We start from the raw sequence: 12,673 nt of genomic DNA on the forward strand, positions 1-12,673 counted from the left end.
GAATACCTAATCCATTCGACAAACATAGCTTGCTCATTCATTGGTGGTCCAATACATGTATCCTTAATCCAACTGGCAGTGCAGTAAGTCAAAAATAAAGTCAACAAAATAAGTAACGTTATTGTGCATCTATTTTAGTTCACAACCACTGATGGACGCTAAAATTTCATCGCGGCCTGTCGGAGCGATTAGCGCCTTGACAGCTAATTTATATACTCAACTTACTGTTCTATTCCCGGAGGGATGTTGCATAGACGAAACAATGTTTAGAAATGTCGGAGGAAAGCTTTCTATAGCTTTTGTCCTTATTAGACTTTTAGGAAAAGATTAATTATGTGTATTGGTCGAGTTGTTGTGAGCTACGAGTACTTACTTATTTTGGTAGCAAGAAGGTACGATATGTCATATTCATTTTAAAAGACCCGTTACTCAGTAATGTTATGATGCCTTTATGATTTTTTTTAGAGTTAAAGCATAAATTAGTGCAAACAAAACCGGAGCACAAAATATAACAGAAGACAAACTCCATACTAAACGCGCTCGAGCCACGCACACATAGACACCGCTCTAGCAAGACTGTCTTGGACGAATGCGAGCGCGACGTGGCGCGACAGACGTTCGCCACACGTTCGCTGTGGTTCGCTTGAGTCACGCGCCGGTCAACCGCCTGTGATATTATTTTGTTTTGCGAAATTGACGAAAATGAGTGAACAGAAAAAGTCGTATTAGGTATAATTGTTCGGTATTTGGTTGCTTAAACTCATCATTAAATACCGAATTTTCATTTTTTAAATTACCAGTTGATTCGGGGAGGTAAGTAAGTTATTTATTTGAATTTCAATTGAAATTGAAAGCCAACTCAATTATTAGGAATATCGAATTGTTTTAGAGAGGTTTTATGAATTATTGGATAACTAGCTTTTGCCCGCGGGTTCACCCGCGTGAAATTCAGTTTGTCACAGATCGTCATAAATTATAGCCTATATGTTATTCTGGGTTATAAACAATAATACTGTAAAGTTACATCAAAATCCGTTCAGTAGTTTTTGCGTGAAAGAGCAACAAACATCCAGACATCCAAACTTTCGCATTTATAATATTAGTTGGATAATAGTGTCAACCACTCAACTAAATACTACTTCCTTCTCGTGTATTTGTTTGCAAACTATTACTATAATAACGTACTAAATATATAAATAAGTATACGTGGATATCTGTTATTGTCTTTCTTGCATAGTATTAAGAGTAACATTTTTCTATCATAACGAAATAAACGCAACACATGACAAGACAACCCTAGCGCGACGGCCGAGCGTGCGAGCGAGAGAGGTATGCAAAGCGAGGTACATACATGAGTTTACCTTCTGTTATATTTTGTGACCGGAGGGTAAACAACAAAATCGCGCGATACAGCCGTTATTAGGCCACTTGTTAGCAAACGTCATGCACTTGACATTTCGCATTAAATTTTCGCTTGGTCCGCTAACTAATTCAATTAATTCCGACGACAGTTCGCTGGAGTGGCGTATAAATCTGGCTAAAACCATCTCTATGCAACAAACTGTCATTATCGAATATAATGCCGGCAGCTGCGCGCCGCTTACACCTCATTGCTTTTTCCGTGACATTGCGCGATGCCATAAAAGATATTGACTTTTGTAATAATGTAAGAGTATCTAGCTTTGATTTATAGCGATTCATGTGCAGTAGCGTCTGCAGTTCAAGATAGTTCTTATACTTTTTTGTAGCTAGAGAGTACCTAGTACAACGACGATTTGTGTAAAGCTTGAAGTATTGTCATCTGTACATACTTATATCGCACCAGTAATCAGACAAAATACGTTTTAACTAATTTTCCAAATAATTTTGTTTTAAAAACAATGGAACTTCAGTATTTTTACGCAAAGTAACCTTTTATTTTAATGTGAAGTCTAGTAGAGCAATCGCCTTTGTGTCAAGCTGTAACATGGGAAGCATATTCGAACCCTTGCCGCTAAATCTGGAAACAATTTTCGGAATGGACTCTTGACGAATAATTTCAGTACAAATTGGTCCAACAATTCACCCGTTAATGGGCTTGTTAAGTCTTCAGATGTTTAGCGTGCCACAATCGGGGACAACTTACAATAAAATTTTAAGTGGAGACAAAAGCTAGTGTCATTACGTTTGGTTTCACACTTTTCATTAGCAGCTTAGTGCACTCATTAATTGACAGAGTTTATACACTGAAATCTGAAACTATGTTTAAATAATTGATAGAGTTTTCAGTTAATATTATTATACAAATACCGAAGTTTTTGCAGTAGATATTTTGATTGCGAGTTCGCTTGCAACATTACAATTTTTGAAATATTTTGTTAAGATTTCGTAACTATTTCATTGCAATAAAAAAGTTATTTCTAGCGTTTTTCATTATCCTTATGGCTAAGCTCTATTATATATTTTACGATAGATTTTAGTTATGTAGGTTAAATACACGTTCACTTGCCATTTATTACCCACCATCTCTTTTACAACATGGTTATCGTTACAAATGCATTTCGTTAGTGTAAAAGCCGCGTTAAAAATGCATAAATCCTTATTAGAACTCACATATCATCTTTAGAGCGGTGTAAACACACAAAAATCGTTATACCACGCCATCTCCCTAAAAGCTGCGTGCAATGCACACCCATAAATTACAAGCGACGACACTAAAATAGCGTAACACCCGACGCCATGGGAACGCGACCCCACCACGCTAAATGCCTACAAATCTGTCGTATCAGAATCAAAAAGACATCGGTATAGCCGATCCGCCTCCGATTAGAAACGCCAGTTCAATAAACAATTTATAGGGGCAAATTTCTCAAATGATAAATGCGTCAGTCACGCGATAAAAGGGCTACGTAAATTGAAGAGGGACGAACGACGGACGAACAATAAGACACCGTGCCAGACGCGGAAGCGTCGCGGATTTTTCAACGTTATCCCCAACAATGGAAGTCAGCTTCAATACTTACCTAGCTCCACCGTCTTTTGTTTAATTAATTATCCAACGGACGGAATAATTAAGCTCATATTCCAGCCCGTGATTAAACTGCTGTGTTCTAAACGTTCATAATATCAGGTGCACATTGTTTGGTTGTTATTATCTACGCTCATGCAAATTTATTGCTCGAATTTCACAGCTCCTCGGTGTACGAAATTAATTCAATCAATTCAAGTTCAAGAACTGTGTAATCTTTATGGAATTTGGGGTGTAACGGCGTTTGATTAGGTGCTGGTGCGAATTGAATGGCAAGGGATATGGAACAGTGATCGGTCACTTTGACAGTGGTCTCCGTAGACTAGAAGTCAATGGGGCGGGAGCTCAGTATGGTTTCATGGTATAGCATCATCAATCAGAGAACGGATCGTCTGATAATGTATCGGCCACAGTACAACGTTTAATTGGTGATGGATCGCAATATTCACAGCCGACTCATATTTGGCGTAAGAAGTTTTTTCATCGGCTCCGTTCGTGCATATTCGATATGGATTTATTATTTTCATCTTTCCTAACCCTCTTTCGTCGGAAGCGATACGTAACGCGCAAGATATGAAGGGCGGTAATGGGGGAAAATTGTGCTTCATTCGATTTTGATAGACTTGATGGCGGATTTAGGTCCCGCTGTCACTCACGAGTATTGTCCTATTACGTTTCAAGTGACGTGTTAACGACTGGCAATAGAGGATTTTATTCTCAACCACCTTCAGTGAGCTTTCAATAAGTAAGTACATAATCGTTTAAATCGAGTATGTGTCGTTTTAGACTTCATAACTTCAAGAACGTTTAATGCCGCGCCTTTTAAATTTACTAGTGCTTTAAAACAAACAGTAGTAAGGTACTCCACTAAAACTTTAAGATGTTAATTTAATGATAAACTCTGTAATATTTTCAAGCAGACGTTATCTAAAAAAGCTGTAAGTAGTTCATCTTAGGGACTACTGAAGAAGCTTTCCGATAGTTGTTTTACAAAGATAAGCTTTTATTAAAATTCAAACAAGTTAGTAGCTGTCTGTCAACTGCTTACTTTTGAGTCCACAGATTAAAAAGGTGACATTTGTTTATTTGGACTGTCGCGTCAACCGGAGTTAAAGCGATATCATGTTTTTATAAATCCAAGAAAAGTTTCAGAAATATCATATTTTTAGTGTGATAAATAATTCTGACTTGTGGCCTGAATTTGATTCTTGTTTTAGCTTTGATGTTATATTGCGATAAGAATTCTTAAATAACGTAAAGTTGATACTTTAGTTGTCAAATAACAGATTGACTGTCACACTATAGTTTAAACACATTCTGGAATGAGCCTTCATGAGTTACATGCAAAAGTATCGGCACTACTCCATTTGTCTCTATTATTATTATCAGTAGCTTTTGATAAGGGGTTTTAATATCTTTAGAGCAATCCAGAATCCCACCATCAGTAATTTCACTTATCGTCACGTATCGGTTGCCGCCTGCATCCTTTAGTTTTGGGTGCGATCACCCATATCCCCAATTACCTATTCGATAAGGGGCCTTATTTATGGCACCCGCTCGCTCACTGAATTAAAATTCATTGTTTCTTATCCTGGAACCCAAAGACCGAGGTCACAAGATATCTTTGCTTTATCGGTAACAAGAATAGGCTTTTAAACTGGAGGGCGGGGGTGATAATTACGTGACCTCTTGGGTGGGGATTCCAAGATCGCATTGATCTATCAATTGGAAAGTTTTAAGGTCCTTAGGTATATCAAGTTTCTTGAATTAATTCAGAAGAGTCAGATGACAACAGATAAGACACGGATTGGTTTTATGACTTGAACTCTTTGAGATAGAACCGAATCTTTAAAGACTTTTATTGCTCTATCAGTCAATGTACAGTAAGTGGATATTTATAGTTGGGTTTGTTATTTCTGTAGTTACCAAATATAGAATAGGAGGAATTGGGGTCATACTAAAAGGATTTGAAATTTAATGTAAAATGGTAATTTTATGCATCATTGTGTGCGAATTTGTAAGCATTTTCAAAAGCGAGACACCGTAAAATTACAACGCTGAAACAATGACTCTAATGAATGATTCACTTCCTTTGAAAATTAGCAACGGTGAAAATAAGAAAGCAAATTCGATAACCGAGTAAACTTGTGCCATGTGTGGTACATTAATACGTATAAATATTCATGTTCAAGTAACGGATGTAGATTTAAAAGTTTTTTAGTTTCCCACTCATTTCGCAAGCAAAAGTAAAGAGCGTGAGCGGGCTTCGTAAATGTGGGTTGCGGCTATGTGGTAAAGATATGCGCATATTTCTATATTGTATGTTAAATAACTCAAACTGTATGAGATGGGACGCATCCGTTCAGTAACCGATGACCTCTGACGACACTAGCGACAGGATCTAAAGCATTAGAACATTCTATCACCTCTTGCACTTCTGGATGCACGAATGTGACCTCTATTGTGACTGCTGGAAGGCCCATACATTATATTAGAGTCGTTTACCATTCAACTCAGTGTATTGTTCAAAACAGTGATTGTACATACGATGTTGTATTTACAACAGAAAAAAGCTGGAGTTTGTAATATTTTTTGTGGTTCTGTTATTCATTGACGTATTGATAAACATTGTAAGGGAGAGTCCGCTAATTTGGCCCAGTTTTTTTCAATCCCATTTTACACATAGTTTTCTTTTGTTTTTGCTAATGTTCATGGTATGTAATAAAAGATATATTATTCAACTTACTATTTCATAAGTATTAATTAACATGATTGTTGTATATTTAGCACAAATCCACGAAGTACGAGTTCAGAGCTTCGGTCCAATTTAGCCAACCGGTTCGATAATTTGTACCACAGGGTTACTAAATTAGATTTCAATAAATTTCAAGCCTATAAAAAAACTATGGCAAAATATTATACGATACACTCTTAACAAATTAGGAAATGAAAAGGAACAGTAGTTAATAACATAGACAATCGATATTGTTTTACACGTTATCACGATTTTAAGTACAAGTTTTGTAGTTCCAATTATCGTAACGCACATTTGTACCTAATCTACTTTGCCAGTCTTTTGCTTTCATTTATTGTTAGTCAAACATAACTACGCTATTATAACTTCAAAATATGATTTGCTAAAAAATTTCAAAATCCTTTGGTAAAGTTCCATACAACTTGATGTGGTACAATTTAGCCGACTAGGTGATAGTGCTTTTAAAAAATCGGTAAAAAATATAGCTTATAAATACCGAAAAATGTTTCAAATAATTGTAATCCACACTAATTTACGCTTCTAAATAATATATTAGAAACACCCTGTGATTAAATTTAACAAAATTACAAACTAAACATGTATTGTCAAAAGTTACTTGAAAACAATGAAAAAATACTTTTCAAAATAAAACACACGTGTTTGTTGTCACGGCAAAAACCACATGGCTGATATTAATTGATTTTAGTTGTGTATCGCTGAGTGTTGCAATTACAGACATTCAATAAATACTTTACGAAATATGGGGGTGGTACAATTTACCCGGCGGTACAATATACCGAACTCTCCCCTATTTGATTGAAATTAATAAATGCATTGATTTGTAGAAATTATGAGTACTATGGCGTATTATACGTTTGTTTTAATGATCTGTTTAAGATTACAAGTATGAAAAATATTCACAATGTAGGTACCTACCTTAGTTTTGGAAAACAATGCTCTAGAAAACTCTATATTTTCCTTACGTAAGAAGTGAAACAAATTCATAAAAAATATTGAGTCTATTTTTAAGCTCGTATTTTGTATCGTTAATACTAAGTAACGCGATGCATCAGAGCTGCGTATCGAGTGACGTTGTTACAAGAACGAATGCGTCCATTTTGACTTCATGTTTCCGGCCTTTTCACTCTGTTACGGAACACAGATTTTTTAATTTATCTAAAGTAAGGCGTGTTTATAAATCTTTTATTATTTATTTAAAAGCGCCTTAGAAATTCGTTTTTATTGTAACTACGTTCTGCATAGATTACGTATTATGAATAAGTAGTAATACGTTTATGAACTACTGAAACTGAAATTAATACTTAGATTTAGTCTCAGTTTCAGTAGTACATTTAGTTGTACATTATTAAATTTATTTATTTACCTATTTATTAGGTTGTTCTTTCAGATATTTTTATTTAAATGAAAACCAACATACGAGTAGATAGGTACCTAAATGTACTCTAATCAATTATATTGTACTCTAATATATTTAATCAGAAACATGTTTTCAGATTCTCGGGAAATACTAACATTTATTTTGAAAAACGAACTGCATTGAAGTTATACACACTCAAAGATAATAAAGAAATAGAGTGCGGAGTATGTTCTTACTTTAAAAACTAATGGACTGAGTCCCAGTAGCAAACTTAAGCCATAAAATTATAAACCAGCGCCTTAGCTAAAGAGCATTTGCTAATTCATCACTTCAGCCGGCGACGATAAGTGCCGGTAGGCCCGGAACCCGCTTTTTTCTCCTTTTCAGAGATCCGCACGCAAAAAGTAAAATAACGAATCCTTCACATTGTTTTTTTTGCAACGGGACAATAACTCTGTTTTATGAAAAAAAAAGGTTTCTGACTCTACTAGTTTGTTAGTGCGAACTTCTAAAAAGTATTGGCAGATCTATTTATCGAGTATACATTTTAGGCAATTCACTAAGCATGTTTTCAAAAACACGAATGTCTTTCTGTTAAATTATATCTGATCCCCATATCCCATAGCAAATAAAAACAGTAAAACACATAATTTGGCTCTCTTGATCTGGGGATCCTATATTTGATTCCTACAAATAAAACATCAGCAGATTTTAATCACATTAGTTTTCTAAAATGAAAAATAAATTTAAACGGTAGACTCGTTAAAAATGATTAGATTACCCAAAGTTTCCTCAATTGTTAAAATCCACACGATAAAAAAGGATGATACTAAAAAAAAAGTTATTAAGACAGAGACGAAAAAAAATATTCCATGCATATTTATTATTTATGTTGTAATTTATACTTATCATTAATTTATTTAACTCACAGGCCAAACATAGAGCTCAACTCACTATTACGTACCACCTGTATTCCGTCACCTATGTTTCACAAATAAATTATTTGATTTGATTTATCTTAAAGCTTATTTTAATAAAAGGTAATAATTTAATTAAATAAAAATATAATTGTATAACGGAATCATGTAGAGTCCAGTCCGAGTCACCCTTGACAATCTTTTTTCTTCCACCGACTCTCGAGTAGCAAAATGTCTTCGAAAAAGACTTTTCTCTCCCAAGTACGTTTTGACATCCCTTTGCGAGTTTTTTTACAATGGCATGCACTTAAGACGCACTCACGCCATCGTTTGTTCGGGATTTTCGCAATTTTAGAAATCTTGTTTAATTGGCGTTATTAAAAATGGCAAATTTTGCGAAATTTCTCCATGGACCTTGCACAACTTCATTTGGATTGTAAATAAACATCACTTTACAAGTATATCTTATGCTTATTAGAGGTATATTGCCATAATATGTAAACTTGTTAGTATAGTAGCAATAATTATTTATGTAATTAATTAAGACTTATACAGCTTATCTTAGTAAAATTGATGATAGTTGTCTAAGAATTGACTCAAATAATGTAAATAAAGTAAAAGTTAACATTTACTATACTTATCTAAAGTTTGGCTAAATTGAAATCTTGATAGTTTATTATTTACTCGTAACTATGAAAACTTTATTTAAACATCTTATTTCATATCAATAGCATAGGTTATCAAATTCAGTCTTTATACTCACACCAATCAATCCATTTGCACAATTCTAGTCCAAAAAGTCACAAACACAATTCCACTTTTTCCACAGATTACGCGCGCATGTCAACAATTTGAAATTCGCGCCAAGAACGCGCAGCGAGCGACACCCGTCCCGCACCGATGCCCAAACCCAACTGCCGCTTGGCCCACCAGTCTAGACGACCAGGGCTAGAGGGGGCGGGAACCAACCCCCGGACAAAAACCCACAAACCATCATACACAAAAATACAGATAAAAACACAATCAAAAGAACACCCGAAGGCTAATTACGAAACGTTTTAATCCACAACTTCTAAACGATTCAAACGTACAACTTTTCTGAAACTTTGTTTCTTCAACGGCTAATTTTGCCTTTTCAGATATTGAATCACTAATCTCAAATGCCTTCGGGCTGAAACGAAAATGGTTTCGCTTTTTAGAGCGTTTGCTAATTTCACGCTGTAACTCCTGTTATTAAATAAGAAAATTAAATATTCAGTAACTTGGTTTACGTGAAACGAGGTTTTGATAAGGTTTACCTGTTAATTAGATAATGGATAGTAACGAATTTGTAATTTCCTGTATAAATAATTGTTTTATGTTAATGATATTGATAAATTGTAAGGATACTTAATAATGTAGAGAGGGGGGCAGCTTTGGACAGGGGCAGCTTAGAACAAATGAATTTAAAAATCACTGGTTTAGGCTACAATGGTATAAATCATAATTTATATTGCCAGCACTGATGCGCATAGCCGTCACATCTAATTTTTAATATCTAACTGTAGGTTAACCGGCAAAAGTGGTTTTTTGTTTTTGACTGCCAATTTCGCACTTTTTTATTTTGGTGCTAAGGTTTTTGTGGACGTAGTTTTATAAAATAGTGAGTGGTTTGTTTACTATATGGAAGTTTAAATAGTTTCAATGAAGATTTGATAAGAAATTGCGATATAAAAGTATGTTCCGTTATTAAATTTATGTTTTTTTCTGGAAATATACCCATGGGGCAGCTTTGAACGAAATGGTTGGGGCACCTTTGAACTTTATAAATTTTCTTTTTTAAGTGGTATTATGAAACCTTAAGTTTTCTAATACTTCGTAGAAGGTTTTTACATAAAAAATAAGCAGATTGCTTTACTGTGACAGATAAAATTTCAAGCTGGGTGAAGTCCGGGCAAAAGCTAGTTTTAGTAGTTGATTGATATTTTTTAAATTATGCAGTTTTGTCTTTGATGTGTCATTAAACAGAAAGTTTATTATTATTTAGTTAATTGATATATCTTATATTTACTTTTTTTTAATAATATTCCTAAGTTTTGTGTTACTTTGTACAGAGTGATGTAAAATAAAATAAACATGTTAAATTGATCCCAAATGACACTGATCATTTAAAATTTTGTTTATTGATTATTTTAAAAATACACATTCATAAATATTCAGTTTTATTTCATTGAAAAAAATACTAATTCAAAACTGCCCCAGGCGTGTTCAAGGCTGCCCCGACTACGGGGCAGTTTTGAACGTTTACAGGTCTGTGCAAAAATCTAAATATCTTAATAAGCGTTCATGAATAATTAAGAAGAACATCATTATTTTGTTGTGTGATAACCATGACCTCTATCTAGGAAGAAAAAATTAATGAAATCGTTCAAGTTTGGAAGATATTTAATAAAGTATGAAAATTGTTCAAAGCTGCCCCCCTCTCCCCTACTTTGTGTTATTATTATTGGTTTTGGGCCTTCATTTGCGCCAGCTCGACCAGGTTTGATCTATTGTGGCAGCCCTTGTCTTTAGAGTTCACTGCTTTGTCCCGTTGAGTCTATAAATTTCCAGATTCTTTGGAGCGTGATATCTGCTATCTCATCCGGGTGCATGATGTGTCGCCCGAGATGGATACTTCTTTTGCTCATAAGCGGGCCGCATGAGCAAAGAACATGCATGGCCGTTTCTTCTTCTGTATGGCAGAATCTGCACAGAGTTTCCTCGGTTTACTTTGTGTTATTATTATCACTAATTCTGAATTATATTTTTGTGATATGAAAAAAAAACAAAATCCTTAAATTCGCGCACCCATGTTTTGCGAAGATCAAAATTTTTACTACTTTTATTTTTATTTTCCATCGGTTTTCTTCCTGAGTAATTTACTGTAATGTTTTTTTTTATTGCGAAAAATATGGTGAAGCAGAAAAAATGTGATTAATGTAAGTTCTTGGTTCTCGGCATTGATACATGTTGTATGTAAGATTTTTTTATGAAACAAGAGCAATATTATGGCTGAGTTGCACCACCTAACTCTGACCGTAACTAAAACAATAACCGGTGTTTCTTGTATGGAAATTGTCAGATTTTTGAAGTTTGTCAAAGTTAAAGTAGGATGGTGACCTAAGGCTGGGTTGCACCATCTTACTTTAACTTTGACAAACGTCAAAAATCTGTCAAACTTAATACAAAAAGCACCGGTTATCGTCATAGTTACGGTCAAAGTTAGGTGGTGCAACTCAGCTTAAGTGGAATACCCGGAATCCTCAACCACGGAGGAACTGGCTATCTTACCTCTAACTGCCGGAACACAATATGTTGTTATGGCGACAGACTTAGGTAAGATGGTGGTAGCTAGCCAGGCGGACTTAGAACAAGCTCTACCACCAACCAAACCGAACAGAAAAATCTGCCCCCACTGGGAATCGAACCCGGGACCTCTGCGTCTAAAGCAGGTGGTCTTACCACTAGACCACAGAGGCGGCACTTAGCATATACGTCTAGCTCTTACATACTTGATTGTCATCCACTTAGCCCTATTCGAATGTACGCAATCAGAATAGCCGAATAGTCGATATGTAATTCAGGAGATGGCCGTTAGCCGCTATTAATAAGTGTCTGCAGGCAATGCTCGGACGCCGGGAATAATCCATATTGATCTAGGTTAAATTTAGCAGCGTTGCCTAAAGTAGAGTTTACGGCATTGCGCAGCAATAGTGAGAGAAGGAGAGCAAAGATATAGTAAGTTATTGATGGATTTTGCTGTAGTGGTAAGCGGGTGAGGTGATCGTGGCGTGATGTCTACGATTTGATACGATATGTCACGCTCATGGCTGTCAATGTTATGAGAATGCCACGCCACGCCGCGCCATGATGTTGTAAAACGGTAAGTTTTTATTGTCATTTTATTAAAAGTATTTTTAAAGAATATTTCATACTGACAACAGCACATTGAGGTATTTGCTTAGTTCATAGTGACAAGTAGGATTTATTTTAAATACTTACATAGAGATTATTTCGCAGTGTAAAGTTGTGTGAATTGAGCGAAAAATAATAGTGATGGTGACGATGATGGTTAAATCAAATTAAATATTAACTATCTAGTTTACTCAACCTGATTATAAGTTAAACTAATTTAAATTGAACTTATCACGCTGACCTATGCAAATGAAGAGATTATTCAATGATGGTTACTACTAATCTGATATTAAGACGTCCGTATTGGTTAATTCAACTGTCCATCCTCAGAAACAAAAGATGCGGGTGAAATGACAAATTGATGTTCACATGACGCGTCATTTGAATGCCGAGCTCAGTTTAAAAGTGGCACTGAATAATAGAACCAGAATGGTAAAGCATAATTATTATAACTATATTTTAACACGTGCTTTATGGTAATACATACTAATCCCTCTTATTGTAGATGTTTGAAAAAAAACATGAAGAGCAAATGAGAATAATGATTGAATATTGCTAAAATTCGAAGCGTGGATGAGAAGTTCTGTAGTGACACTAGCTCCAAAGTACGTCAGTATCTAGCACTGAATTGAACTAGAAAATAGGTTTATCCATTATAAATGTACAATACTAAAAACGTA

The 12,673-nt window shown here is 35.0% G+C and overlaps 1 protein-coding gene and 1 non-coding gene across 3 annotated transcripts in view; both read right to left on the reverse strand.

Moving 5' to 3' along the window:
• The window catches only part of LOC135073336 (roundabout homolog 1-like), a 45,727-nt gene that overhangs the window by 23,484 nt on the left and 9,570 nt on the right, over positions 1-12,673 (reverse strand). Inside the window, exon 1 of one of the 2 annotated variants that reach the window (XM_063967485.1) lies at positions 8,821-8,955. The exons of the other annotated variant lie outside the window; for it this stretch is intronic. The gene's annotated coding sequence lies outside the window, so the exon portion shown is untranslated. Of the gene's footprint in view, positions 1-8,820; positions 8,956-12,673 lie in introns of those variants that run through there. 2 annotated transcript variants of the gene reach the window in all.
• Trnal-uag (transfer RNA leucine (anticodon UAG)) lies at positions 11,486-11,557 on the reverse strand. The gene has a single exon. It is a non-coding gene; the product is annotated as a tRNA-Leu (tRNA).

This window comes from Ostrinia nubilalis, chromosome 7 (genome assembly GCF_963855985.1).
Source record: "Ostrinia nubilalis chromosome 7, ilOstNubi1.1, whole genome shotgun sequence".
Taxonomy (NCBI): Eukaryota; Metazoa; Arthropoda; class Insecta; order Lepidoptera; family Crambidae; genus Ostrinia; species Ostrinia nubilalis.